Source organism: Mesoplodon mirus (genome assembly GCF_964341445.2).
Source record: "Mesoplodon mirus genome assembly, chromosome: 5".
Taxonomy (NCBI): domain Eukaryota; kingdom Metazoa; phylum Chordata; class Mammalia; order Artiodactyla; family Ziphiidae; genus Mesoplodon; species Mesoplodon mirus.
Genome location: NC_138980.1, coordinates 170,690,226 through 170,717,966, shown reverse-complemented (window position 1 = coordinate 170,717,966; position 27,741 = coordinate 170,690,226). Strand labels below are relative to the sequence as shown.

Genomic DNA, 27,741 nt, shown 5'->3' with positions numbered 1-27,741 from the left:
TTTGATATATTACCTTTTTTTATTAAAGTATAGTTGCTGTACAATATTGTATGTGACAGGCATACAATATAGTGATTCACAATTTTTAAAGGTTATACTCCATTTGTAGTTATTATAAAATATTGGTTATATTCCCCATGTTGTACAGTATTTTATATCTAATAGCTTGCACCTCTTACTCCCCTACCCTTATCTTTTCTCTCCCCTTTCCCCACTGGTAATCATTGGTTTTTTCTCTGTATCTGTGAGTCTGCTTCTTTTTTGTTGTATTCACTAGTTTGTTGTATTTTTTAGATTCCACATATAAGTGATATCACATGGTATTTGTCTTTCTCTGTCTGACTTATTTCACTTAGCATAATGCCTTCCAAGTCCATTCTTGTTGTTGCAAATGGCAAAACTTTGTTCTTTTTTATGGCTGAGTATTATTCCATTGTATATATACACACATCTTCTTTATCTATTCATCAGTTGATAGACACAGGTTTCTTCCATATCTTGACAATTGTAAATAATGTTGCTATGAACATTGGGGTGCATGTATCTTTTTGAATTGGTGTTTTTGTTTTTTTCAGATATATACCCAGGAGTGGAATTGCTGGGTCATATGGTAGTTCTATTTTTAGTTTTTTGAGGAACCTCCATACTGTTCTCCATAGTGGCTGCACTAATTTACATTCCCACCAACAGTGCACAAGTGCTCCCTTTTCTCCACACCCTCAGCAACATTTGTTATTTGTGTTCTTTTTGATTATGGCCATTCTGACAGGTGTGAGGTTACTCCTACTGTGGTTTTAATTTTCATTTTCCTGATGATTAGTGATGTTGAGCATTTTTTCATGTGCCTGTTGGCCATCTGCATTTCCTCTTTGGAAAAGTGTCTATTCAGTTCTTTTTTTAATTTTTTAATCTGGTTAGTTAGGTTTTTTTGTTTGTTTGTTTGTTTGTTCTTTGATGTTGGCTTATATGAGCTCTTTATATATATTGGATATTAGTCCCTTATCAGTCATACCATTTGCAAATATTTTCTCCCATTCAGTATGTTGTTTTTTCATTTTGTCAAAGGTTTCCTTTGCTGTGCAAAAACTTTTAAGCTTAAATAGGTTCCATTTGTTTATTTTTGCTCTTATACCTTTTAACAGTGGTTACCCCAGCCCTAGAGTAATCATGTTATAATACACTTTACTTAAATATAAGATTCACAAGCATTTCTTTCTTACTTTCATATGTTAGTAGACTCTTGTCCCCAAAATAGTTTCTGTCTACTTCATACTCATACTAATTGTATGAGTTTTAGCTGTCTCTATAAAATTGCATTTCTATTTAATAGCATCTTTCTATAAATAAGGACAATTGCAAGCTCAATAATTTATAAGTCTTATTATGTACCTCTCTTTATACCTTAAATAACAACTTTTGAACGTGAATCTGTAATTATATGATATGTTAAATGCTATTCTAAAACTCAGTTTTTATTATAATCCTCCCAAACCATTTAAATGTGTTTTGACTTTCCAAATTGGCCAGTTTTCATAGGCTTTTCACAAATACTATCTCATAAGGCATAAAACTAAGGAATGCTTGGAAATACGCCCATTCAGTTGTTGCCTCTCATTGCCCATAACAGAGCTGACTATTCCCTGTAGAAAACTCTGGTCTCAAGATCACTGTTCATTTAATTGATGGCTAATGTCTTCATTACACAGCTGTTAGTCCATCAAGAAGATAGTTAATGAACTTGGCAATATACATTGCATTAACTTTTTGCCCTAAGGTTAATCATGGGATTATTTTCAAATGTGCTTTTGATGTACTAAGCTTCCCTAATAAATATGATTAAGTAAAATAAGTTGAGAGGAAGAACATCAATTCAATGAAAATTGCTTAACATTAGGCAGTAGGTTTATATATGAGTAAAGGGAAATTTAGTGTCTGTACTTTATGGCTCTTAAAGAATACTTGGCTGTGACCCAGATGCTAAGCTTTACCTTCACTGAGTTAAACCAGGAACACTGATTTATACACCAATATGATGTTCTTCAACTGAGTACCATTCAGGGCCTTATTTTTGCAAATAATATGCTCTTTTCCTCTTTCTTTACATCAGAATAAGCATTATACTTCTTAGCTAGAATAATAATGGAGGATATTCTAAGACTCAATCAATGAGGGGAAAAAACAATGTTGAAATAGTAGACTCCTAAGAACAAAATGTGTTTTATTAAAGAAACATTCTCCCAAGCATTGTAAGTAAATTTACATTAAATATTAAAGATTTCTAAAGAAAAATCTATTTACTCACTTAAAAAAAAAAAAGAACTGTGCAAAGTGCCCTTGCTGTTGCTACTGAAACTACTTTTGTCAAGATTATCCCTCTAATATCCATCCTTCTGAGTGCTATAATTTTAGCCCTTACTGACTCATTCAATATTAGACTAAACTCTAGGAATAACAATAAACTGTCCAGCATTTAGAACAACAAAGACAGTAGAAACACATTTTGTGATATAATTCTCCTTATCTTAGTTTCTGTTAGTCTTATTAAGAAAATAGTCTGGGATTTAAAGTTTCTATCATTTGTCCAAGTCTAAAATGATGTTTTCTAAAGACATTTTAATACAGTCGATTAAGTCACTTTCTTCTGTGCCAGTCAAAGTCCCAGAGAGACTATAATGATGACCTCAGTTTGGGAATGATGGCAACCACCATTGAAGAGAGGAAATTAGTTTATATTTGAATGAGATCCTTTTTTTTCAAGTACAAAATTAGTACTCTCTCCCCCTTAGCACAAAATGTACTTGCTAGTATAGAGTCAAGCTTCCTTTACTCAGCCTTCCATCTGGCTTAATCTCGGCTGAAGGGGAGAATCACAAAGCAGATGTCAGTCAAGGAGGATGGTCTGACCTCTTGGTTTAGATGGTGGGGTGGGCAGTAGCTTCTACTTCTCCACTGGCTTCTTCCTCCAGACATAATCTCCATTTAGCCCGTTGCTTTAAGAACATGGGTTCCATTTCTTTTGTTGTTGTTGTCTGAGGTTTACTGAAAATATTACAGCACAGAAGAAAGATTCAAACGGCTCCACGTGGTGTTTTGAAATTCATTCCTCCTGTAGGCTGAGTGACCTGCAGTTTGGACAGACTGCCAAAGTCCAAGAGCTTTAACATTTCCTTAGTGTCAGGACCTACTTCAGTGATTTCCTGATCCCGGGCTGAGACCTCAGGCACGTAATTATCTCTCCTCTCCCTCGCCTCCTCTTGCACTTTGATGGAGATATGTCTCACTGGACCACTCTGAATCCGCTTCATCAGATGTGTGACATAGCCTGCGATCTTGTTGTGGAGCTTCTTGCTAGGAATGATGGCGATCTCCTCTCACATGCACTTGTTGGTGTGCAAGTCGTTGCCCAGGCACGTGTAGTACTTCTCAATGATGACCCGGGCCGCCTTCTTCATGCTTTTGGTGCGGACGTGGCCCGTGCTGGTGGTCCTTGGTAAAAGAGGTCCATTTCTTTATTAGATGACAGACTTTAGGTCTCCGGAGTATTTTTCAGAGGAGAATTTTTGCTTTTTAAGAAGAGCTACACAAAATAATCTTGAGCCAAAGTATTCTTTCTTTAGATTTCTACCAGAAGGGGAATAGAACTACAAAGTTTTATTTTCAAAATTCTCATGTTCAAGTCAATAAATATTTAAAGTCTGTAAAGCACTGTACTAATGAGAAGACAGGGATTAGAAGAGTTGGTAAGATCGAACTGAAAAATGAAGACAAACAAAACGCCATATTTCTGCCTTCCAGTTGCTGATATCTTGTTGAAGAGATGAGGACATGTCATAATAATCTGGTACAAACTGAGTTGTACCAAGTGATGCAAAGGAAGCTCAGACTCATTGGGGGTGGTAGGGGTGTGATTATCAGGGAAAGCCTTTTGAGTGTTGACCATTGAGTTGAAGCTCCGAGGTCTTCAACAAAGTGGAAGAGCGTTACAGACCCAAGAAGGAACTTGCACCAAGTCCCAGCAGCTTGAGGGCTCAGATTCCATTCTAGGAAAAAGGCTACAATGAGGGATGTATAGAGGATGTGATGGGATGAAGTGGGAGATAAAACTGTAAAAAGATGGAATGCCTTACTTATCCTTTTGTAATTTTTTTGTCATTATTGGAAGTACATAAACATATATTCCCTTTCCAGAATGTGTCGTCCTACCATAATACTATCCAGAACCCAGAAAATGATGCCGAACAGTTCATGCGTTTCCCCTTGACAACACTTCATCCTGTAATGCATCCATCTCAGGGGGTCCCAAGGCAGTCTCCTCTCTTTAGCTTCTGATACCTTTTCTGTTCACCATGGCTCTCTAGATCAGAGGCCAACAAACATTTTCTGGAAAAGGCCAGATGGTAAATATTTTAAGTTTCACAGGTCAAACATTCTTTTTTACAGCTACTCAACGCTGCTGTTAAAGAATCAAAGCACCCATAGACAATAGGTAAATCAATGCTGTGGCCGTATTCTGATAAAACTTTATTTAAAAAGCAAATGGCAGGCCAGATTTGGACTACTGGTTATAGTTTATGGACCCCTGTTCTAGGATTATCAACTCCTTTGTCTTCTCCAAAGGATTTTAATTGTTCCTATTCTCTATCTTCAGTCAAGACTGCTAGTTATTTGAAATCATCAATTTCCAGTCTGGATGAATCTGGGGTAGGACCTGATTTTGGAGGCAAGGATAAAAAGGATGGTCTTTTCTTGTCTGAACTTCAAGATGAAGGATCTAGAAGACAAAACTCTTAGCACAACTCTAGGGTGTTACTGTGCTTGAAGTGTCTCTCTTTTTTCTAGTTTTGCCAAAGACATCTTTCTGCTAATTTAGCTCATTTGGGCCAGGGCTTGAGGATGGAACTAGGTGTGTAATATATTCCAAGAAAAAGGTCAGCCAGAAGTGGAAAGATGAGAGATGAAGAAAAATACCATTTTGCTATATTTGTAATCCCCAAACCTAGTTTTTGAGTGCCCACTATTTGTCAATCAACTAATTTTCCTTTAATTTAACTATTGTAACATGGGATCCAAAAAAATGAAGCATTTCAGCTTAATCTATACACAGTGGAAAAATCCATTGGAGATTGTTGATCAGGAGAATAAGTGTTCAGAATTTTTTATAGAAAATATAATTCTGATAACAGTGTACAGTATAGAAGAACCAGTGGGCTTTAGTTTAAAAGTCTCTCCCTGGTGGCGCAGTGGTTAAGAATCTGCCTGCTAATGCAGGGGACACGGGTTCGAGCCCTGGTCTGGGAGAATCCCACATGCCGCGGAGCAACTAGGCCCGTGAGCCACGACTACTGAGCCTGCGCGTCTGGAGCCTGTGCTCCGCAACAAGAGGCAGCGATAGTGAGAGGCCCGCGCACCGCGATGAAGAGTGGCCCCCGCTTGCCACAACTAGAGAAAGCCCTAGCACAGAAATGAAGATGCAACACAGCAAAAATAAATAAATAAATAAATAAAAACTCCTACCCCTAACATCTTCTTTAAAAAAAAAAAAAAAAAAGAATACCTCTCCACAACATTGTAAATCAACTATACTTCAGTAAAATTAAAAAAAAGACAAAAAACCTGCAATGTCTGTGAAGCACAATACAGCAAAGTACAGTAAAGTGAGATGTGCTTTTAAAAAAATAAAAAATAAAAATAAAATAAAATAAAAAATAAAAGTCTCAGTGTTGGGCTTCCCTGGTGGCACAGTGGTTGGGGGTTCACCTGCTGATGCAGGGGACATGGGTTCGTGCCCCAGTCCGGGAGGATCCCACATGCCTCAGAGCGACTGGGCCCGTGAGCCAGGGCCGCTGAGACTGCGCGTCTGGAGCCTGTGCTCCGCAACGGGAGAGTCCACAAGAGTGAGAGGTCCGCGTACTTCAAAAATAAATAAATAAATAAAAAGTCTCAGTGGTTACCAAGGGTTGGAGGGAGGGAGGGATGAATAGGCAAAACTAGGATTTTTAAGACAGTGAAACTGTTCTGTGTGGTATTATAATGGTGGATACACATCTGATACATTAGTTCAAACCCATAGAATGTGCAATACCAAGAGTGAACCCTAATGTAAACTATGAATTTTGGGTGATTATGGTGCATCAATGTATGTTCATCAATTGTAACAAAAGTACCACTTTGACACAGAATTTGATAAAGAGGGGAGACTATACTTGTGAGAGGGCAGAGGGTATATGAGAAATCTCTGTACCTCCACTCAATTTTGCAGTGAACCTGAAACTGCTCTAAAAATTAAATTCTACTTTAAAAGAAGTCTCTGGCAAGGAATAATCCCAGATTTAACTTATGAGATGGCATACATAGGTGCCATTTATGGCCCTCGAAGACATCCTTAGTAAGCACACAAAGGCAAAATTTCCAAAGGGCAGACTAGGGTTGGAAGAGATGCAAGGCATTTGCCTTAAGACTGTAGTCTAGACAGAGTGCCGCTCTGTCAGTCAAGCAGTATGCAGATTGTACTTTCCAAAATGACTGCAACAAAAGCTCCCATCCCACATTTCTTCTTCCTATGTGATGCTGTAACTTCTCTCATAGAGGTGTAGGGGCTTTGTTTCTCCCCTTGAATCTGACAACAGCAGAACTGATGCTATGGAACTTCCAAGGTTAGGACATGAAAGTCTATATGGATTTTACCTGGAGCTCCTGAGACACTGTTCTGGAACTTAGCCACCATGCTATGAGGAAGTGGCAAGACCACACGGAGGTCAGGTCTAACTTTCTGGCTAAAGCTCTTTTTGAGGTCCCAGTCAGTAGCCAGCATCAACCTTCTGACATGTGACTAGATGAGTCACAAGGTGACTCTAGCCCCAAACACCATCTGCTGCAATAGCATGAGAAACCCCACCCCCAAGCAAACACTGCCTAACTGAACCTAGTCAACACCCAGAACAATGAGAGAAAATAATAAAGTGATTTTTGTCGTTTTGTTGTGATTCTTTACACAGCAATAGATAACAAAATAAGTACAAGAGATACAAAAAGAGAGGCCCAAGCTGGGTAGTTGCTACTGTTTAATAAATCAGTAGAAAATAATAGTTAATAATATCATGTCTAGTTCTTATGTTCACTTTTTAATATTTCGATCAAGTGGCCCAAGGTTCCTTTTAAGGACCACTATATTCCCCATCTTTCCTAAGAGTGCTAACAGGATTGACAAGATCTGGATTCACAGATGCAAATGGTCTACATGAGCCAGAAGCCTGGGAACATACACATCATGCTCAAACGACTATCCATGTATTTAATTTAAAAATAAAAAAAACATTGCTCATCACTCCATAGGTACTAGGCTGAAACACTCAAATCACAAGATATCAAACCCTAGAGATACAATGGCTTCTTTAATTTTGCAAAAATTGCCTTTTTATCCTTAACACATTAATTCATCTTTTACTTTTTTTTTTTATCTTGCTGATGCAGTCGCATATCTCCTGGGATCACTACAAATCTTGATAAAGCCCTGTGGCATGTACTTTAACCTAATTATAGCAGCAAATCCAATGGCCTCTCATTCACTTGGATGTGAAGAGATGCATGACTTAATAGGGTCAGATTCTTGGGCTAATTCCACTCTTCAGTCAACCAAGAGGCAGCTGTTTGAGCATGTCCAAGGATGTAGAATGTGGCCACTCCTGCTTCCATGCCAACACCCACCCCCTTCATTCTCTACAAACAAAATCCTCTCCCACTTAAGGGCAAAGGATAATATCACCTCTCTGGCTTCTGCTGCCCTTTCCTTCCTCTAATTTGTATAAACACATTTCTCACTTCTTCTCTCCATGACCTGAGATAATGTGTCTTTTCTACTTCAAGTCAAAATCTTCATCTTTTTTCTGAAGCCTATCACTTCCCATCTTTTTTTTGTTTGTTTGTTTTTTGCGGTACGTGGGCCTCTCACTCTTGTGGCTTTTCCCATTGTGGAGCACAGGCTCTGGATGTGCAGGCTCAGCGGCCATGGCTCACGGGCCCAGCCGCTCCACGACATGTGGGATCTTCCCGGACCGGGGCATGAACCCGTGTCCCCTGCATCGGCAGGCGGACTCTCAACCATTGCGTCACCAGGGAAGCCCTCTTTTTTTTTTCTTTAACATCTTTATTGGAGTATAGTTGCCTTACAATGGTATGTTAGTTTCTGCTTTATAACAAAGTGAATCAGCTATACATATACACATATCCCCATATCTCTTCCCTCTTGCTTCTTTTACATTCTTGTACCCATTGCAACCTGGAACATGGTAAACCCTCATGGAACTAAGTTCAAGTCAGCGACCGAAACTCATATATATAGAAATGGTAATGCAATGTCCTTGCACTGGGCTTTCTTGCTCTTCTCAGCATAAGATACTTGAGGGAAGAATCTTTGTTGTTCCCTTCCTTTGTAACTTTCCAAAATACTGAGTGCAGTGCTTTTTACTACTGATGACGAACACATTCAAAAATATCAATAGATTAACTCCAAAAACAAAGTGATATGCTCTATAGTTGTGGATGGACATGGTATTGATATATTTTTCCATGTTGTATGCAGTGCTTTCCTGTCTGCATTACACATGGACTCCCTGGAGTTGGTCACCATCAGAGTGCATAATTCTGTAAAATGGAACCTTGGCTCAAATCAGGTCTGTGGTGTCTTTTGGATCTCATGTCTTGTGATTCCATGATTATAAGATTACTGAGAGAAGCAAGTTCATTTTGATGTAAATAAGCCCATGAACTGGGGAAGGAAGAGCGCTGTCCCTGATGATGTTCTGCAGTAAACGTTTGGCTCAAAAAAAATGAAAATAGTTTATTTTTAACACTAGGGGATAACTCTTAATCTTCGAAGTTCTCAAAGATATGAATTTCTTTTTGGAAAACACTATTTAAGAACATCAATATACCCCTTTGAATTTGGGTCAAAATTTGATGACATAGCATTAATGGTTATGTCAGAACTACTGGAACAAATCATAGGTATTGAGATAGTCTTTCTTCAATGAAATTTTATGAGTGTAATAGCTATTTCCAGAATACACCCCCATAATTAAAACTGATAGGATATGGGATTAAAATACCAAAACAATTGATCGTATTGAAATGGAGCAGGACCCTATGGTCCTTGCCCCCCATGTCCTCAGCCTGCCTTTTTTCTGTGGAAAAAGTTTAGCCAAAGAACAAGTTTAATCAGAAAATGATTAAATGAGAAAATGTAGAAACAAAGGATAACAAGAAGACTAAATAATAATAGTTTAGTCATTAAGCAGAGTCAAGGACCTTTAGTTCCTCCTCAAGGGCTATAGATAATATTCTGAGCCCTATCCTATGAGCTGTCTTATAGATACTGAGACCCCCACCAGGTAGAAGAAGTTAACTACATGATGACCAGACTGTAGCCATGACATAAGCTGCCACAGTTCCAAGAACTGGCCTCAAAGAAATAGGAACAAACTGACCCTGGAACTAAAGACTAACTGTACTTAAAACAATCAAGATGATGCTGATCAGACCACCGCATGACCAATCTCAAGATGACTGTCAGAGCTGACTGCTGTTTCTGCATGCAGCCCTCTTCCTCTGTCCATAAAAGCTCTTGCCCCCTGATTGTCAGTGTGGGGCAGAGTCAACCTTTGGACAGGCATCGGCCCTCCTCATCCCCCTCCACACATTGCTGGCATCTGAAATAAAGCAAACTTTACTTTCCACCAACCCGGCCTCTTTATTGGCTTTTGAGCGGTGAGTTCAATTTAAGTTACAATATCACACTTAAACTTATTTTGACTAAGTTGAGTGAAATTTGCTTTCCTTCTAAGAACACGTGATTTTCAATTAAATTACTAGAAATAAAAAATAAATTAGTTCTCCTCTCTAAGTTCTTATTTTCATTCCATTATTGACCTCCTCCTTGCTTTGAAAGTTTTGCACTTGAGGGCTTCCCTGGTGGTGCAGTGGTTAAGAATCCACCTGCCACCTGCCAATGCAGAGGACACAGGTTCGAGTCCTGGTCCAGGAAGATCCCACATGCCTCGGAGCAACTAAGCCCGTGCACCGCAACTACTGAACCTGCGCTCTAGAGCCCGTGAGCCGCAGTTACTGAGCCGGTGTGCCACAATTGCTGAAGCCTGCGTACCTAGAGCCTGTGCTCTGCAACAAGAGAAGCCACCGCAATGAGAAGCCTGCGCACCACAATGAAGAGTAGCCCCACTTGCCGCAACTAGAGAAAGCCCACACGCAGCAATGAAGACCCAATGCAGCCAAAAATAAATAAATTAAATTAATAAATTTAAAAAAAAGTTTTGCACTTGAAATTACCCTCTTTACTCATAAATTTATCTCATCTTTCTGAAAGTATGAGGAGCAATACACTTTATTTATACAGTGTTTTACTATCTGCAATGTCCTTTTTGATCTATTTAACTACATCTAAACCACATATTAATCTCATGAAGCAGACAAACCAGGTATAATTTCACAGATGAGGAAACTGTCACCTTTAACCAAGATCACATGATTAGAAAGTGATAAAACCAAGAGAAGACTCAATATCATTTGATATTTAGTCTACTGCTCTTTGCAACTTGGCAACCATTCCAAACTCAAAAAATATATCTCCCTCTGCCTTTTATAAAACAGCATTAAGATCGCACTGAGATGCAGAGTATAAAATTGCTTGTATACTTTTGATTTTTTCTTTCTTCTTGCCATTTCAGTTTTGAAATGGCAAACCTTGGGAAAGTACCCCAGGTTTATACAGTGAAAACTTTACTTCTCAGGACTTGGGAAAGTCTAGTCAATATTGCTGAAATAGAAAAAGAAAACTGTTCTTCATGGAATATTCATAAGACAAATGTATTTTTAAAACTTGCAAAGCTGGCTGAGCTACAACCTCACAAGTGATATTTCAAAACATGTTAGAGGTCTTCTGCTTGTGGCCATAACAAAGTAACTTGTACCAGACTAATCCTCTCACCAGAGACAACTATAAAACTGAACAAAATATAGGAAATGATTATTTTTAGATGTTAGACAATAGGCAACACAGATCTGTGATCCACAAGGGGAGCAGGGGAGCCTTAAGATCACAGTTATACAAGCTTCTACCTGGAGGCATTCTGCAAATGGTAGGGCGGGGGCAGAGCAGGGAGCCCCAGCAGGGTGCAGGTGTCTCACTGGGCAGAGAAGGCAGATGTCATAGCTCTGGGCTACAAGGGTGGCTGGAAATTGTGGGACAGGAATGAAGAGAAGGGAGTCATACAGAAATGAAGCTCCAGAATTCTGCACGTTGTTCCCCTTACTCTTTGGTGCAATACAAAAGTGTGTATGCATAGGGCAGAATCCATAAGGCAGGGTAAAAAAAGCTATCCAATAAAGAAAAATTACTGGATAAATTTGAGTTGAAAAACTATTAGAACTCCTCTAGTCTGGGAGACTCTTGAGTACTGACCAGAGTGGAGACAACTCATTAAATATCCCTGACATTCAATGGAGACGCAGGGAAGGTCATGCTAATCTAGTTCCACAGTAAAAACTACTCTGAAGTGTCCCTAACGAAACGTAGAAATTATCTTTGAATAAGTTCAGCTTAAGTAAATGAATTATCTATCTGCTGGAACAAAATTCAATATTCTGTTTAGGAAGAATGTAAAAGCCAGCTCTTTAGCAACATAGCATCCATAGTATCCAGTATATAACAAAACATTACTAGACATTGTGAAGAAGCAGCAAAATGTGATGCAGAACCAAAAGAAAAGTCAGTCAATAGAAATGTAAATTGTTTATTTTTAGCAAAATGAGATAGATCTCAAAAAACTTTGAATGTTTTGAAGTATGATAGCTTTTTTGGAAAAGACTTTTTCCAAAATAGATAAAGGCACAAAGAGAAAAAAATTTAAAGGAGTCAGAAAGAAAAAAAATAAAAAGAGCAACCACTAACCTCATTAAAAACAATGTAAGTCAGACTACATTAGACTGACATCTTTAAAGTACTGAAAGGAAAAACTAAACCTAAAATCTTGTAAATATCCTCCAAACATGAAGGAAAAATAAAGACATCTTTAGGCGAACAAATACAGAAAGAATCTGTCATCAGCAGGCAAGCACTACAAGATATATTAAGAGAAGTTCCTCAGACTAAACGAAAAATGTTTCCAGATGGAAATTCAGTCTACACAAAGAATGGAGAGTTCCAAAAAAAGTAAATATGTAAATAAATATAAATTATCTTCTCTTGTGGCTTAATTCCAGAGAAAAATGGAAGTATGCTGTTACAAGTATACTTGTATACAGTATATATGTATATGACAGTATATATATATATATATATATATATATATATATATATATATATGTCAGTAAAGAATGAATATTGTAAACTGAAGAGCAGCTAATTTAAAGGAGAAAGAAAAGAGAAGAGGCATAGCTGAAAAACCAGTAGAGGACATAAAATGGTATCTTTTAAAAGATTTAATCCAGAAGCAGACAAGAAAGGATGAAAAAAAGAAAAAAATATCTAATGGGACAAAAACATAGTGAATACAAGATGGCATATTTAAACACAATCAATTATTTTATAATTGCATCAAATAGCACTAGACTCTAATTAAAAGGAAAGGATTATCAGACTGAACTTTTTAAAAATCAATATGCTGTTTATAAGAGAGAAAGGGATGGAAGAAGATATACCTCTTAAATATTCAGATGAATGTTGGGCTGGCTATATTACTATCAAATTAGGCTTCAGGACAAAAGAATATTTTTAGAGGTAAAGAGGGACATTCTATAATAAAAACGTGGTCAACAAAAAGACATTAAAATCATAAATGTATATACACCTAATCACAGAAATTCAAAATACAAGAAGAAAAAAACTAATGGAACAGAATGGAGAAATAGGAAATTACACAGCTAAAGTTTTAGATATCAATACTCTTTCCTCAATGATAGAATAAGTATACAAAATGCTCTGTGTGGACACAGAAGACTTGAACAGCACTATCAATAACTTAACTAACACAATACACATTTCTTCCCAAGTGATCATGGAGAATTCATTGATATAGACCATACACCATGTCACAAAACAAATTACAGAAAATTTTAAAGAACTGAAATCATGAAGGGTACACTCTCTGACAACAAAGAAATTAAATTAAAAATGATTGAAAAATAGATACAAGAAAATTCCCAAGTATTTGGAAATTAAGAAACCTATGTCTTAACCCCTTGCTCAAAGAAGAAATTAGAACATATTCTTAAGTGAATGACAATAAAAATATCACTATCAAAATTTGTGGGATGTAGTGTTTGGGGGAAATTATATATCTCTACTTGCCTATATGAAAGAGAGGCAAGGATTAAAATCAACAGTTACTGCTTTCACCTTAGGAATCTAGGGAATGAAGTCTAAACCCAAAATAAGCAGAAGGAAGGAAACAGTACTGGTAAGAGTGGATATCAGTGAAGTAGAAAACTGATGAATAAAGAAAATCATGAAATCAAAATTTGGTTCCTTGAAATGTTAACAAAATTGATAACACCCTACCTTAACTGATTAAGATAAAAACAGATAAGGCACAAATTATCAATATCAAGAAAGAAAGAAAGAACATCAGTAATGATCCATAGACATTAAAGGAATAATAAAGTTTATGAATCACTTTATATCAATAAATTCAACACTTTAGATTAAAGGGAAAATTCTTTGAAAGAAACAAATTACTAAAACTGGCATAAGAGGAAACAGAAAATCTAAGTAGCCCTATTAAACACATGTATTTTTATTCAAAAACCTTCCCAAAGTAAACTCCAGATAACTTCATTCATGAATTCTACCAAACAATTAAGGAAAAAATAATATCAATTTTACAAAATGTATTAGAGTTCAAAAGATGGTTTTGTCTTTATTCTTTGATTTTAGGAGTAGCTCACTAGTTTTAGAGATTGGCCCAATCTCTAAATGATATGACAATCATGAAAATATTAAAAACTGTGTTGAGGATATAGATAAAACTAAATGAAAACAAGAATCTAATTCAAAACACTGATATTTGTCATTCTTTCCTAAGCTAGGCAGGAAGCTGAGGGCACTAAGTGAGAGTTCAGATAGGTTTTACCATGCTCTGTCACAGGTATCCTATACCGAGTTGAAACTATATGATCCTAGTATCCTGCCTCATTTTCCTCTTCTCTTTCATATGAGTCATTTAAATTTGCTGTATCTTCTCTCTTCTCCCATTCCCAGCAAAGAAGCTGCTACCTCAGCCTGGATGTGGAGAGAGGCCAGGGAAGCTCCTATGAAGACGTGATGCCTATGCTGAGCTCAGAAGGATGCACATGTGTTGTATGCAGAAGAAGCAGCCAAAGAAGCCAGGAAAGCAGCATGGCCAAAGGCACAGAAACGAGAAAGCTTGCATTTAAAGAACTGTAAGAGGCTCCTCCATATTGGACCAAAGAGCAATGCGGAGGTGGGGGAACGGGGCAGAGGGGTCAGGGTAGATCACAGATCACATCTGAATGTGGCATCCTCCTGAGGATTTTATCTTCAAAAACAGGAAGTTACTGAAAGATTGCAAACATGATCAAATTTGCAATGTGCAAAGAATACTCTGATCATGCATTTGAGGGAGGGTGGACCTGTTCATCAGATATCGCAGTAGTTTAGTGCAAGACGATGAGGTCCTGATCAAAATTAGAGACAGTGGAGAACAGAGAAAGGGATACATATGGATACAGGGACAGAGTCCATAGGACACAGTGACTGATCCAACATCAGGGGTGAGGAAGAGGAAGGAGTCTAGCTGATTCTAAGGCTTCCTGCTCAGATGGCTGTGTGGATAGTATGTCCTTCACTAAGATGAGGTCCCACTAGGGGACTAGGGATTTACTATGCTTGCACTTGTGAATTGATGAGGTTTGAGGTGAAATGTGAGGTCTGATAGGCATTTGTATATATCCTGCACTTAGGAGAGAGGACTAGAGACTGATATTTGGGTTTTATCAGCACATGAAATGAATGTGCAACCAAGCTATACATAAAATGAGAAAAAAGATATATGTGGCTGATGTAGCCATGTGAATAGAAGAGATCTCCAAGATATAGAAAGAGGACATTACATAGGTAGTGTCAGAGGGGATTTTCATGTTATATTTATAAATATATAATTTCTATGTAAGCAAGAAACTCTCCTTGTTTTAGATCTAAGTTGTACATTCCTAACCCTGAGAGTGATTGCAAGGATGACATCTTTCACTCCTAAAGGAAGGTACTGGAACAACAATAGAAAAGCTAACAGTCAGTGATTATCTCTTGATTATAAAATATTAGGGAAAATATATTCAACCTATATGTACTAATGATGAAGACACCATATGTTCAGCAAGAGTCAGTTCTCCTCTAGCCTATAAACTGTAAAATAAACTCCATCTCCTCTACAAATGTCATGACCAACACCTCCTCCTTCTGGGCTTCTACTGTCACAGTAATACCCCACAAAGTTCTGTAAAGCTGTAATGCAATCTTTTTTAAAAAACATCTTTATCAGAGTATAATTTCTTTACAATGGTATGTTAGTTTCTGCTTTATGACAAAGTGAATCAGCTATATATATATATATACATATATCCCCATATCTCTTCCTTCTTGCATCTCCCTCCCTCCCACTTTCCCTATCCCACCCCTCTAGGTGATCACAAAGCACTGAGCTGATCTCCCGGTGCTATGTGGCTGCTTCCCACTAACTGTCTATTTTACATTTGGTAGTGTATATATGTCCTGACACACTCTCACTTTGTCCCAGCTTAACTTTCCCTCTCCCCATGTCAAGTCCATTCTCTAGTAGGTCTGTGTCTTTATTCCTGTTTTGCCCCTAGGCTCTTCATGACCTTTTTTTTTTTTTTTTTTTTTTTTTTTTAGATTCCATATATATGTGTTAGCATACGGTATTTGTTTTTCCCTTTCTGACTTACTTCACTCTGTATGACAGACTCTAGGTCCATCCACCTCACGACAAATAATTCAATTTCATTTCTTTTTTATGGCTGAGTAATATTTCTGGTATATATGTGCCACATCTTCTTTATCCATTCATCTGTCGATGGACACTTAGGGTGGTTCCATGTCCTGGCTATTGTAAATAGAGCTGCAATGAACATTGTGGCACATGACTCTTTTTGAATTATGGTTTTCTCAGGGTATATGCCCAGTAGTGGGTTTGCTGGGTCATATGGTAGTTCTATTTTTAGTTTTTTAAGGAACCTCCATACTGTTCTCCGTAGTGGCTATATCAAGTTACATTCCCACCAAGAGTGCAGGAGGGTTTCCTTTCCTCCACACCCTCTCCAGCATTTTTGTTGTAGTTGTTTTTTGCAGTACTGGGCCTCTCACTGTTGTGGCCTCTCCTGTTGCGGAGCACAGGCTCTGGATGTGCAGGTGCAGCGGCCATGGCTCATGGGCCTAGCCGCTCCATGGCATGTGGGATCTTCCCAGACCGGGGCATGAACCCATGTCCCCTGCATCGGCAGGTGGACTCTCAAAAAGTGCACCACCAGGGAAGCCCTCCAGCATTTATTGTTTGTAGATTTTTTGATGATGGTCATTCTGACAGGTGTGAGATGATATCTCATTTAGTTTTGATTTGCATTTCTCTAATGATTAATGATGTTGAGCATTCTTTCATGTTTGTTGGCAGTCTGTATATCTTCTTTGGAGAAATGTCTATTTAGGTCTTCTGCCCATTTTTGGATTGGATTCTTTGTTTTTTTGATATTGAGCTGCATAAGCTGCTTGTAAAGTTTGGAGATTAATCCTTTGCCAGTTGCTTCATTTGCAACTACTTTCTCCCATTCTGAGAGTTGTCTCTTCATCTTGTTTATGGTTTACTTTGCTATGCAAAAGCTTTTAAGTTTCATTAGGTCTCATTTGTTTATTTTTGTTTTTATTTCCATTTCTTTAGGAGGTGGGTCAAAAAGGATCTTGCTGGGATTTATGTCATAGAGTGTTCTGCCTATGTTTTCCTCTAAGAGTTGGATAGTGTCTGGCCTTACATTTAGGTCTTTACTCCATTTTAAGTTTATTTTTGTGTATGGTGTTAGGGAGTGTTCTAATTTCATTCTTTTACATGGAGCTGTCCAGTTTTCCCAACACCACTTATTGAAGAGTTTGTCTTTTCTCCACTGTATATTCCTGCCTCCTTTATCAAAGATGAGGTGACCATATGCACGTGGGTTTATCTCTGGGCTTTCTATCCTGTTCCATTGATCTATATTTCTGTTTTTGTGCCAGTACCATACTATCTTGATTACTGTAGGTTTGTAGTATAGTCTGAAATTAGGGAGCCTGATTCCTCCAGCTCCATTTTTCTTTCTCAAGATTGCTTTGGCTATTCAGGGTCTTTTGTGTTTCCATACAAATTGTGAAATTTTTTGTTCTAGTTCTGTGAAAAATGTCTGTGATAGTTTAATAGGGATTGCATTGAATCTGTAGATTGCTTTGGGTAGTATACTCATTTTCACAATAAGGATTCTTCCAATCCAAGAACATGGTATGTATCTCCATCTGTTGGTATCATCTTTAATTTCTTTCAGCAGTGTCTTATAGTTTTCTGCATACAGGTCTTTTGTCTCCTTAGGTAGGTGTATTCCTAGATATTTTATTCTTTTTGTTGCAGTGGTAAATGGGAGTGTTTCCTTAATTTCTCTTTCAGATTTTTCATCATTAGTGTATAGGAATGCAAGAAATTTCTGTGCATTAATTTTGTATCATGTAACTTTACCAAATTCATTGATTAGCTCTAGTAGTTTTCTGGTGGCATCTTTAGGATTCTCTATCTATAGTATCATGTCATCTGCAAACAGTGACAGCTTTACTTCTTCTTTGCTGATTCGGATTCCTTTTATTTCTTTTTCTTCTCTGACTGCTGTGGCTAAAATTTCCAAAACAATGTTGAATAATAGTAGCAAGAGGGCTTCCCTGGTGGCGTAGTGGTTGAGGGTCCGCCTGCCAATGCAGGGGACATGGGTTCGTGCCCTGGTCCAGGAAGATCCCACATGCCATGGAGTGCCTGGTCCCATGAGCTATGGCCACTGAGCCTGTGTGTCTGGAGCCTGTGCTCCACAATGGGAGAGGCCACAACAGTGAGAGGCCCGTGTACCACACACACAAAAAAAATACTGGTGAGAGTGGGTAACCTTGTCTTGTTCCTGATCTTAATGGAAATGGTTTCAGTTTTTCACCATTGAGGACGATGTTGGCTGTGGGTTTGCCATATATGGCCTTTACTATGTTGAGGTACATTCCTTCTATGCCTACTTTCTGGAGGGTTTTTGTCATAAATGGGTGTTGAATTTTGTCCAAAGATTTTTCTGCATCTATTGAGATGATCATATGGTTTTTATTCCTCAGATTTTTAATATAGTGGATCACATTGATTTATTTGTGTATACTGAAGAATCCTTGCATTCCTGGGATAAACTGCACTTGATCATGGGTTATGATCCTTTTAATGTGCCGTTGGATTCTGTTTGCTACAATTTTGTTCTGGATTTTTGCATCTGCATTCATCAGTGATATTGGCCTGTAGTTTTCTTTCTTTGTGACATCTTTGTCTGGTTTTGGTATCAGGGTGATGGTGGCCTCGTAGAATGAGTTTGGGAGTGTTCCTCCCTCTGCTATATTTTGGAAGAGTTTGAGAAGGGTAGGTGTTAGCTCTTCTCTAAATGTTTGATAGAATTCACCTGTGAAGCCATCTGGTCCTGGGCTTTTGTTTGTTGGAAGATTTTTAATCACACTTTCAATTTCAGTGCTTGTGATTCTTCTGTTCATATTTTCCATTTCTTCCTGGTTCAGTCTTGGAAGGTTGTACTCTTCTAAGAATTTGTCCATTTCTTCCAGGTTGTCCATTTTATTGGCATTGAGTTGCTTGTAGTAATCTCTCATGATCCTTTGTATTTCTGCAGTGTCAGTTGTTACTTCTCCTTTTTCATTTCTTATTCTATTGATTTGAATCTTCTCCCTTTTTTTCTTGATGAGTCTGGCTAATGGTTTATCAATTTTGTTTATCCTCTCAAAGAACCACTTTTTAGTTTTACTGATCTTTGCTATTGTCTCCCTCATTTCTTTTTCATTTATTTCTGATCTGATCTTTATGGTTTCTTTCCTTCTGCTAACTTTGGGGTTTTTTTGTTATTCTTTCTCTAATTGCTTTAGGTGTAAGGTTAGGTTGTTTATTTGAGATGTTTCTTGTTTCTTAAGGTAGTATTGTATTGCTATAAACTTCCCTCTTAGATCTGCTTTTGCTGCATCCCATAGGTTTTCGGTTGTCGTGTCTCCATTGTCATTCGTTTCTAGGTTTTTTTAATTTCCTCTTTGATTTCTCCAGTGATCACTTAATTATTAAGTAGTGTATTGTTTACCTCCATGTGTTTGTAATTTTTACAGATCTTTTCCTGTAATTGATATCTAGTCTCATAGCATTTTGGTTGGAAAAGATACTTGATACGATTTCAATTTTCTTAAATTTACCAAGGTTTGATTTGTGACCCAAGATATGGTCTATCCTGGAGAATGTTCCATGAGCACTTGAGAAGAAAGTGTATTCTGTTGTTTTTGGATGGAATGTGCAATAAATATCAATTAAGTCCATCTTGTTTAATGTGTCATTTAAAGCTTGTGTTTCCTTATTTATTTTCATTTTGGATGATCTGTCCTTTGGGGAAAGTGGGGTGTTGAAGTCTCCTTGTATGAGTGTGTTACTGTCGATTTCCCCTTTTATGGCTGTTAGTATTTGTCTTATGTATTGAAGTGCTCCTATGTTGGGTGCATAAATATTTACAATTGTTATATCTTCTCCTTGGATTGATCCCTTGATCATTATGTAGTGTCCTTCTTTGTTATAATACTCTTTGTTTTAAAGTCTATTTTGTGTGATATGAGAATTGCTACTCCAGCTTTCTTTTGATTTTCATTTGCATGGAATATCTTTTTCCATCCCCTCACTTTCAGTCTGTATGTGTCCCTAGGTCTGAAGTGGGTGTCTTGTAGACAGCATATATATGTGTCTTGTTTTTGTACCCATTCAGCCAGTCTATGTCTTTTGGTGGGAGCATTTAATCCATTTACATTTAAGGTAATTATCTATATGTATATTCCTATGCCCATTTTCTTAATTGTTTTGGGTTTGTTTTTGTAGGTCTTTTCCTTCTCTTGTGTTTCCTGCCTAAAGAAGTTCCTTTAGCACTTGTTGTAAAGGTGGTTTGTTGGTACTGAATTCTCTTAGCTTTTGCTTGTCTGTAAAGGTTTTAATTTCTCTGTCAAATCTGAATGAGATCTTTGCTATGTATAGTAATCTTGGTTGTAGGTTTTTCCCTTTCATCACTTTAATATGTCCTACCATTCCCTTCTGGCTTGCAGAGCTTCTGCTGAAAGATCAGCTGTTAACCTTATGGGGATTCCCTTGTATGTTATTTTTTGTCTCTCCCTTGCCGCTTTTAATATTTTTTCTTTGTATTTAATTTTTGATAGTTTGATTAATATGTGTCTTTGTGTGTTTCTCCTTGCATTTATCCTGTATGGGACTCTCTGTGCTTCCTGGACTTGATTAACTATTTCCTTTTCCATATTAGGGAATTTTTCAACTATAATCTCTTCAAATATTTTCACAGTCTCTTTCTTTTTCTCTTCTTCTTCTGGAACCCCTATAATTCGAATGTTGGTGCATTTAATGTCCCAGACGTCTATGAGACTGTCCTCAATTGTTTTCATTCTTTTTTCTTTATTCTGCTCTGCAGTAGTTATTTCCCCTATTTTATCTTCCAGATCACTTATCAGTTCTTCTGCCTTAGGTATTCTGCTATTGATTCCTTCTAGAGTATTTTTAATTTCAATTATAGTGTTGTTCATCATTGATAGTTTGCTCTTTAGTTTTTCTAGGTCCTTGTTAAACATTTCTTGTATTTTCTCCATTCTATTTCCAAGATTTTGGATCATCTTTACTATAATTATTCTGAACTCTTTCAGGTAGACTGCCTATTTCCTCTTCATTTGTTAGGTCTGGTGGGTTTTTACCTTGTTCCTGCATCTGCTGTGTGTTTCTCTGTCTTCTCGTTTTGCTTAACATACTGTGTTTGGGGTCTCCTTTTCACAGGCTGCAAGTTCGTAGTTCCCATTGTTTTTGGTGTCTGCCTGTAGTGGCTAAGGTTGGTTCAGTGGGTTCTGTAGGCTTCCTGGTGGAGGGGACTAGTGTCTGTGTTCTGGTGGATGAGGCTGGATCTTGTCTTTCTGGTGGGCAGGTCCACATCTGGTGGTGTGTTTTGGGGTGTCTGTGACCTTATTATGATTTTTGGCAGCCTCTTTGCTAATGGATGGGGTTGTTTTCCTGTCTACCTAGTTATTTGGCATAGGAGGTCCAACACTGTAGCTTGCTGGTCGTTGAGTGGAGCTGGGTCTTGGTGTTGAGATGGAGATCTCTTGGAGATTTTTCCCATTTGGTACTACATGGAGCTGGGAGGTCTCTTGTGGACCTGTGTCCTGAACTTGGCTCTGCCACCTCAGAGGCACAGCACTGATGCCTGGCTGGAGCACCAAAATCCTGTTATCCACACAGCTCAGAATAAAAGGGAGAAAGAAAGAAAGAAAGAAAGAAAGAAAGAAAGAAAGAAAGAAAGAAAGAAAATGAAATAAAATAAAATAAAGTTATTAAAATAAAAAATAATTATTTAAAAAATTGTTTAATGTAATTTAAAAAAGGAAAGAAAGAAGAGAGCAACCAAACCAAAAAACAAATCCACCAATGATAATAAGCGCTAAAAACTATATTAAAAAACAAAAACAAAACAAAACAGAAAGAAAATGGACCGACAGAACCTTAGGACAAATGGTAAAAGCAAAGCTATACAGAGAAAATCCCACAAAGAAGCATGCACATGCACACTCACAAAAAGAGGAAAAGGGAAAATATATATATATATATTGTTGCTCCCAAAGTCCACCTCCTCAATTTGGGATGATTCGTTGCCTATTCGGGTATTCCACAGATGCAGGGTACATCAAGTTGATGGTAGAGATTTAATCCGCTGCTCCTGAGGCTGCTGGGAGAGATTTCCCTGTCTCTTCTTTGTTCGCACAGCCCAGGGCTCAGCTTTGGATCTGGACCCGACTCTGCGTGTAGGTCGCCAGAGGGTGTTTGTTCTTCACTCAGACAGGACGGGGTTAAAGGAGCAGCCACTTCGGGGACTCTGGCTCACTCAGGCTGGGGGGAGGGAGGGATACGGATGCAGGGTGAGCCTGCAGCAGCAGAGGCCGGATTGACGTTGCAACAGCCCGAGGCGCGCCGTACGCTCTCCCAGGGAAGTTGTCCCTGGATCCTGGGACCCTGGCAGTGGCGGGCTGCACAGGCTCCCAGGAGGGGAGGTGTGGAGAGTGACCTGTGCTCGGACACAGGCTTCTTGGTGGCGGCAGCAGCAGCCCCAGCGTCCCACGCCCGTCTCTGGGGTCCATGCTTTCAGCCGCGGCTCGCACCCGTCTCTGGAGCTCCTTTAAGCAGCGCTCTTAATCCCCTCTCCTTGCGCACCAGGAAACAAAGAGGGAAGAAAAAGTCTCTTGCCTCTTCGGCAGGTCCAGACTTTTATCCCGGACTCCCTCCCGGCCAGCCGTGGCGCACTAACCCCTGCAGGCTGTGTTCACGCCAGCAACCCCAGTCCTCTCCCTGTGCTCCGACCGAAGCCCGAGCCTCAGCTCCAAGCCCCCCCCCACAACGGCGGCTGAGGAGACAAGCCTCTCGGGCTGGTGAGTGCCTGAGGGCACCGATCCTCTCTGCGGGAATCTCTCCGCTTTGCCCTCCGCACCCCTGTGGCTGTGCTCTCCTCCGCGGCTCCGAAGCTTCCCCCTCCGCCACCCGCAGTCTCCGCCCGCGAAGGGGCTTCCTAGTGTGTGGAAACCTTTCCTCCTTCACGGCTCCCTCCCACTGGTGCAGGTCCCGTCCCTATCCTTTTGTCTCTGTTTATTCTTTTTTCTTTTGCCCTACCCAGGTACGTGGGGAGTTTCCTGTCTTTTGGGAAGTCTTGAAGTCTTCTGTTGGCGTTCAGTAGGTGTTCTGTAGGAGTTGTTCCACATGTAGATATATTTATGATGTATTTGTGGGGAGGAAGGTGATCTCCACGTCTTACTCTTCCGCCATCTTGAAGCTCCCCACCCCACCCCCGTAATGCAATCTTATAGCCAGTCTTCAACAAGACACTGTCAATAACTTGATAGTAAAGTCAGAATGAGATTTACTGTGAAGGTATTGACATTTAGCCTTGTGTTCATTTGGATGTATAGTTTTCTAGTATTTGCAAAGGTAATTTATTTTCATATTCTTTTTCTCAAAGAGGTCCCCCATATTACATGAGCTGCAGCACACCTGTACCACCCCTGGGTAAGGAGTATAATTCAAATGTTATAGACAATAGATTAGTAAGATTAATGTTTTTTCATTCATTAAGTTAAATTAATATATTTGAGAACTGGTTTTCACACTCAACTCTTCTGACTTTAGGGTCCGTGACCTTCTAACTACAACTGGAGTTCTCCACCCTGTCTGTACACTTGAATTGCCCAATGGACATCCAGGGTTGAGAATCACTGCCTTACACTCCTTTTGTTAACACTTCTTATAGTTAAATACAGATTAACAATTTGAAAAAATTACATTCTCAAGGAAATTTCCCAAAAGGCAAAATAGTGGAACAAAGAAATGAAACATTTGCATTTATTTTTCAAGTAATCTGTTCGCTGATGATTCAGCTGTGCCTTTTGTTAATGAGTGTTAATGAACATTTAATCATACAAAGATAAATTGTTCTTATCTGGAAAAATTCTAATATGGCAAACAGACTATATTTGTTCTGCAATCAGTTATTGATATTTTTTCTGACTTGGAATACATAATTAAATATCTAGTAACTCTCTGTTTTCTAATCTACATAAGTTTGAATCAAATCTTTTTTTTTTTTTTTTTTTTTGCAGTATGTGGGCCTCTCACTGTTGTGGCCTCTCCCATTGCAGAGCACAGGCTCCGGATGCACAGGCTCAGTGGCCATGGCTCATGGGCCCAGCCGCTCCACAGCATGTGGGATCTTCCCGGACCAGGGCACAAACCCGTGTCCCCTGCATCGGCAGGCGGACTCTCAACCACTGTGCCACCAGGGAAGCCCTGAATCAAGTTATTTTTATTCAGGTTTTATTCAGTTGCCCTTTGAGGCTTCCATCAAGGACCACCGTCCCCACTGGCATCTTCACTTCACTGTTGCGTTGTCTCTTGCTCTGCATTCTAGGTATGGAGCAGAAAAGCATTTCCCTCAACAGTTGAGCTTTTATTAGCTTCCATTGCCTAATTCAAGCATTAACTTTGCTTATAAAAGCTATTTTTTCAACCTGTCTTTTCAACAGTTAACTTCCATTTCTAATAAGGACTAGAGAAACAAGATCAATTATATGTGAGAGAAATTATTTGCATAGTTCCAAATTCCCCTGGTTCCCTTGGACAAACAGTCTGCTCTTGTTTTGTTACTCCCTTTATCCATTTACAGTGGCACTTCTTACCTTGCATAAATGATTATTTTTCTCCTTTTAGGCATCTCAGAGAACCTGTGATGTAATGAATAGAGTAACTGACTAAAAGACTTAGATTCTGATCCATCTGAAGTGCTGTATAAAATTGGCAAAGGTGATTAAACTCTCTGAAACTCAGTTTTTAAAATAACTGTGAAGTTCTAATATAAATATGACTTCAGTCTAACTCACAGAGTTGGTCAATAGACAAATGTGATATTTGTATCATCTTTTGTTTGACAGGAAGATATTTGCTCTTGGAAGATATTTGCTCTTTGACTGCAAAATCTTTGACTGAATGCATGCAAATTTAGAAAGCTGTACTATGCAGTATACTCCAAATGAACAATTTATCCACCTAAGCTTTTCACCTGAGTGTGGTAAACCACAAGAGGCCACATGTCTTTCTTCACTAATTGGAAAATATTATAGATATTCAATATTTCCTTTCACTTAGGAATGTCTCCTAGGAAGATATGTATTACCATATTTTGAGAATATGAAGTTTCTGAATGGTTTAAAATCTGATTGGCTTTGAGTAATTCAAGGGCCACTATTGATTGTTACACATGAGCATCTGTAAAATTAATTCCTTGTACAACATTATTTCTCAAAGTAACTTAAGCCAGTATCTCCAAATATGGGATGGTAAAAAATCACAGCAAGGGCTAAATGTTCATTTAAATGTTACAGCCCAAACTGATACTCACTTGAGTCATTGAATGGGACAGGAAACACAGACATTGTTGAGTAGACTAAACCTCTCATTTGACAGATACTGAAACAGATTAAGTGGTTCTGTCAAGCAGGCATTTTGTTGTAGAATTGGAATTAGAACCCTTAAATCAAAATGTAGGGCTCTTTTAACTACTCCATACTAACTATGGAGATATTCCCCTAAATGTTCTCAGTAAAATAGCAAATATTTAAAATTGCAGGGGTTAGGGAAAGAATATGTTTAAAAAGTAAGAAGGCAAAGTATTTAGATTTTTATCAAAGCTTTAACAAAGATTTCCATTTTATAGTTGGATATCATAGGAGAGATGTTTCATTGATATACTACCTGAGTTCCTGGTTCCAGCATAGATTTTCCTCGTAGACTATTAAACCTAGTTAAAAGATATTTAATTTAGTTGCTTACTCATATTTGCAGCACTGGTCTTAAGTTGAGATTTAATTATAGAAAGCATTATACTAAATTAATCTCATTGGAATTCATTTTATTATTCTTATGTAGCAAATTTCAAAAAATTCACTTAAAAAAAAACAGTGGAACAATTTCATATAAACTCTTTCCCAGTGGATCAATCATTTTGAAATCCACTAAACAGCCTAATGAGGCAAACATTTTTCCATGTTCAGGGCCAGCATTTAGGTGCACATTTTCAAAGTAATGATTACCAAGATGTTAGTGTTAAATATCGTCAGTTCTGCAAAATTGCATGTGGGGTATTCTGGACATTTTTAATCTGGACAAAATGTAAAGCAGGGGAAATCACCTAGAAAATTTAGCAAACGTAGTCTTGGCTTTGCCACTGAAGTGGGAGAGAAGACACTTTACACTGTTGCTTATGCTACAGCTGTTCCCAAATTCTTGTGTGGCAATTGCAAAGAGGAATGCTTTCCTCATAAGTGTGTAACTCCAAGGTTATGGCCTTTTCTTTAAGAAGTAGCCTTCATCCCAGTTGTTCAAGAGGGGATTGCAGGAGCTGGATGAATACTTCCATACCTAAATAGAAATTGGTTTTTTCTGATAAAGAAAAGAGTTCCCAAACATCACGATGGTAAAAGGGCCTGATGCTGCTTGAGCCCCAGCTCTATCATTGATGCTGGAGAATCCCTCTACCCTCTCTGGGACTCGGTTTCTTCTTGTGTAATATGATGATCCCTATGACCCATTCTGTGACAACTTTGAATCCTCCCAAGTGTCCAACCTCATTGTTCAAAGCAGGCTGCTTCTTCACCAGAGACTAAGATTACACCAGAAGTCAATGTTTTATTTTGTTAAATTCAGTGCTACAACCCTATCTCTGTGAATGAATGAATGAATGGAATATGAATAATGACACATATAGGAGACAAGGGAATTAGAAGGCTGCATATGTGGTCCTTCATTGTAGAGTGGCTAATAACCTCAATTACTACAAGGTGTGTCAGATTCAAAGGAGTGAACAAAAAGCGTGTTTTCTAAAAAAAAAAAAAAAAGCCCATTTGAAGTAAATTATTTTTGTGAGGTATATTGTTTGCTGCTCTCTTTCTGTTTCATATACACAGAAAGAGCATATTATACTTTCACATAAAATCCGCTCAGAAAACAAAAGGGTGACAGGAGGAGTTCACTTTCTGCAGTAGGATGCATCTGGTGAAACATTCCATCCAGTTTTTAGAAACAAACGATCCATTGCAATCACTAGGCTGTGGTCTAGAAAGAACAGAGCATGAGAAGATGGGAAAATCTGCATCTGTGCCCCCCGAAGGAAGGGGTCACCTTTTTCTTGGTTTATTTTACCTTCCTAGAACTTAGCTTGGGGCATGGCACATAGAGAGAACTCCAAATGAGGACTTCTGCTACAAACTCTGCTGCCTCCTAGGTCAGTGTCCTGCTCCAGGACACTTTTGGAAACAGAAGTTGAGGCAGAGCTCTGTGCTATGGCTTCCTTGGGAGGTCCCACCCCAAGGCAGTAGGAATAAGGGAGAAACAATGAGAAACAAATTGAAGGTGGTATGTATGCTGCAGAGACAGCTAGTTCCCAGCACAGGATGCCATCCAAATATGCCATGTAGAAACCCTCAGATCCATCCACCAGAGGAGAGGAATTTATTTTTTCAGCTCCTACTTGTGTCCTATCCCTCACTTTGCCCGCAGCAACACTGACTGTCCCACACATGAGCGGTGTGACCTGGCTGTGCTGGGCAACTGCTGGAGCAGCCATATTGCGTTGCCTACAGTACAGCACCTGATCTGACCCCAGGGGTGATGGGAGGAAGCAGGACCACGGCTAAGCCAGGCTGACCTTCGATGCAGGGGCAACTCCTCCTTCAGAGGCATCATGGAGGCCGTGCCCAAGGCCAGCACCCCCGGCGCACCCACCCCACCAGGAATGGAGGCTCAATGCGTCTCTCCACTGAGC

General features: G+C 38.8%; 1 pseudogene across 1 annotated transcript in view; it reads right to left on the bottom strand.

The window, feature by feature from the left end:
* Nucleotides 1-3,033: 3,033 nt before the first annotated feature.
* The window catches only part of LOC309805420 (small ribosomal subunit protein eS17-like), a 123,889-nt pseudogene continuing 99,181 nt past the window's right edge, over nt 3,034-27,741 (bottom strand). The window contains exon 3 of the transcript in view: nt 3,034-3,486. The product of the transcript in view is annotated as a small ribosomal subunit protein eS17-like (transcript). The remainder of the gene's footprint in view (nt 3,487-27,741) is intronic.